Genomic DNA, 3,595 nt, shown 5'->3' with positions numbered 1-3,595 from the left:
TCAATCAGTGAATATCCTATGGATCCTAACCAGAGAAGCAGCGACACCAGAGATGGAGACAGAGGTGATGGCATTGAGAGCTAGAGCAGCTGAGGACTCTACACTCATGGAAAGAGAAAGGCTGGGTGATGGTGACTTGGTGGCTGGATTCCAAAATATGCCCTTTGGTTGTTTAAACGATTTTATATTCTTGTGTGTTTTGTGTATATTAAAAAGAGAGAGAGAGAGGCAAATACTGTTAACTGATGGTGCACGAATTGATGATTGGTTGATTGCAAAAACAATGTTCTTCCATGGAAATTATCACTTCATTCACAATAAAACCTTTTTTAAAAAATCCTACAGAGTACAGTTTTAGTTAAACTTATATTAGGTGGACATGGGACTCCTGGTGTGGCGCTGCAGGACTAGTACTAGACAGTGAACCACTAGGTCGGCAGTTCAAATCCACCAGCTGCTCCTTGGAAACCCTCTAGAGTGTGGCTATGAGTCAGAACTGATGCGAAGGCCCTTTGCAACAACAGCAACAACAGGTCGCCATGAGTCTGAATCAACTAGAAGGCACCTGGTATGAGGAGTATACATTGTCCGGAAATTCTGCCAGATTCAGAGGAGGACATGGAACAAGGGAGATCAATGGCTGACGTCAGATGGATCTTGGCTGAAAGCAGAGAATAACAGACAGATATTTACTTGTGCTTTCTCGACTATGCAAAGGCAGTTGACTTTGGAGCATAACAAACTATGGATAACATTTTGAAGAATTCAAAAGCACCTCCTTGTGCTCATGCAGAATTTTTACAAAGAATAAGAAGCAGTCAGTCATTCAAGCAGAACAAGGGGATGCAGAATGGTTTCAAACCAGTAAAGGTGTGTGTCAGGGTGGTATCCTTTCATCAGACTTGTTCAGTCTATATGCTGAGAAAACAATCTGAGAAGCTGGATTATATGAAGGAGAATGTGGCAACAGAATTGTAGGAAAACTAATGAACAATATGTGGTATGCAGATGATACAACCTTGCTTGCTGGAAAGAAAATAATTTGAAGAACTCACTGATGAAGATCAAAGACTGCGTGGATTGAGCCTCAATGTAAAGAAAGTCAAAATCCTCATAAGTAGACCAATAAATAAACAGAAAAAAACAAAAATGAAGTTGTCAGAGATTTCATTTTACTTGGCTCCATAAACAACTCTCATGGAAGGAGCAGTTAAAAATCAAACAACGTGTTGCTTTAGGCAAACCTGCTGCCAAAGACTTCTTCAAAGTTTTAATGAGCAAAAATGTCACTTTGAGAACTAGATGTATCCACCCCAAGCCATGGTATTTCCAATCACCTCATATGCATGTGAAAGTTGGGCAATGAATAAAGAGGACCAGAGGAGAATGAATGCATTTGAATTATGAATTGGCAACGAATATGAAAGTACCCTAAGCTGATGGATGAAGGAACAAATCTGTTTTAGAAGCTTGCTCCTTGGAAGCGAGGAGACAGAGACTTTGTCATTTGTACTCTGGATATGTGGTCAGAAAAGACCAGCCCCTGGATAAGGACATCAGGTTTGTCAAAGTAGAGAGTCAGCAAAAGAGAGGAAGACCCCTCAATGGATGGATTGTTACCACGGCAACAACAATGGGTTCAAACACAGCAATTGTGAGGATGGTACAGGATGGGGCAGTGTTTTGATCTGCTGTACATAAGGTCATATGAGTAAGAGTCGACTCCATAGCACCTAACAAACAAATCACAAAACATGGTCCTGAGGAAGCCAGATTCCCAGGGCTCTAATCTTAGTTCCACTAGCTGTGAGATCTTGTTCAAGTTATTTAACCTTTCTGTGATTCATTTGGTTAATAAAATCTACCTCAATAGGCTTGCTGAGAGAATGATATGAATACATGTAAGGATGTAAAGTACTTTAAGCCATGCCAGGCTAGGTAAATGCTGTTGTCGTTGTTAAGTGCCATAGAGTAGGTTCTGATCCATAGCAACACTGTATAGGGTTTCCCATGAGCGGCTGGTAAGCTTGAACCACCAACCTTGTGGTTCAAACTGACTTTGCAGTCCAGCGCATTAGCCTGTGGTGCCACACCAGGACTCCAGATAAATGTTATGATGATGGTATCTTTAAAACTTGATACAAGTGTTCTGGAATCCTGGTGGGGCGCTATAGGATCAGCACTGGACTGTGAACCACAAGGTCAGCAGTTCAAACCTACCAGGTGCTCCTCAGAAACCCTATACAGGGTCACTATGAGTCAGAACCAGCTCAACAGCACTTATCAACAACAACAATGTAAGTGCTCTACACTTTTACAACCACAACAAAGAAACTAACACCTCCTCATGTAAGTTTTAAATACATGAGTCACAAAAACAACATTTTGGTTTCTCCTGTGGTAGGAGTCTTGGTATGCGCTGGGGGTTAATGCCCTGGACTGCAAGGTCAAATTGAAGTGCAAGGTAGGTGGGTTCACACCCACCAGCTGCCTTTCGGAAACCCTATACGGGGTCGCTATGAGTCAGAACCGACTTTAAGGCTCTTAACAGCACCAAAAAATATGGTGCCGTGAGGTCAGTGGTTCAAACCCACAAGCTGACCCCAGAAGAAAGACCAGGCAGTCTGCTTCTGTAAAGTCCTAGGAACTCTATGGGGCAGTTCTACTCCGCTGTGTAGGGTCATTATAAGTCTGAACTGACCCAACAGCAATGGGTGTGGTTTATTCCAGTTTCTAAACCAGAGGATGGGATTTTATCAAAGAGCAGAACTTTTTAAGGATCTAGCAAAGGATGGGATTTCAGAACTCTCTAAACATTGTGGTAACTATTTTAGCCTTCTAACTTATTCTCTATATTAAAACCTTTTAACTCTTGGAAAATGAGGTCAGCTCTGTGTTTTTTGCTCAAAGCTCTATGATCCCTTCCAGAAAACTAGGAAGTATCTTACCATTCAGGGACGTGGCCAGCTGCTCACCCCAGCTCCAGATTCTTCTCCTCTCTTGGGTGATCTCTTACAAAGTGAAGTTTCTTTTCACTGGGAAACCATCCCAAGTTGTGTAATGTCATTGTTGATAAGTACTGTAGATTTGGTTCCAACACATAGAGACCCTGTTTCCAAGGAGCAGCTGGTGAGTTTGAACCACTGACCTTGTGGTTCAAGCTAACCTTGTGGTCCAGTGCTGTATCTTGCAGCGTTACATCAGGACTCCAAGTTGTGTAAAAGGATGTTCAAATCCACCAAATCCCAGGTCTCCATGTATGGTCTTTCTCACTGGCCTGGCAGAAGGACTGTCACCCTCATTTAGAGAAAGTCTCTGGGAACAAAACACGCTCCCCAATCTTCATAGACCAATGCCAATGGGCTGGGTCTGGGAAACACAGGATGCTGGGAATCTTAAACTGGGAAAATTAGGCCCAGAGACAATTAATACTATAAACAAAGTTAGTTAATACTGTGGCTTTTACAGTGTCACTTCTCAGAGCCTTTGATATGCTAAGGAGCACATTGAATATTCAAGATGAGGAGATATAGCAACCTTTTGTCTTGAAATGGTGCTATATTGGCAATCCTGTTTGATCTAAACCCTCTTTTAG

Source organism: Chrysochloris asiatica, unplaced genomic scaffold (genome assembly GCF_000296735.1).
Source record: "Chrysochloris asiatica unplaced genomic scaffold, ChrAsi1.0 scaffold00003, whole genome shotgun sequence".
NCBI classification, from domain to species: Eukaryota; Metazoa; Chordata; class Mammalia; order Afrosoricida; family Chrysochloridae; genus Chrysochloris; species Chrysochloris asiatica.
Note: the sequence above shows the minus strand (reverse complement) of the source record.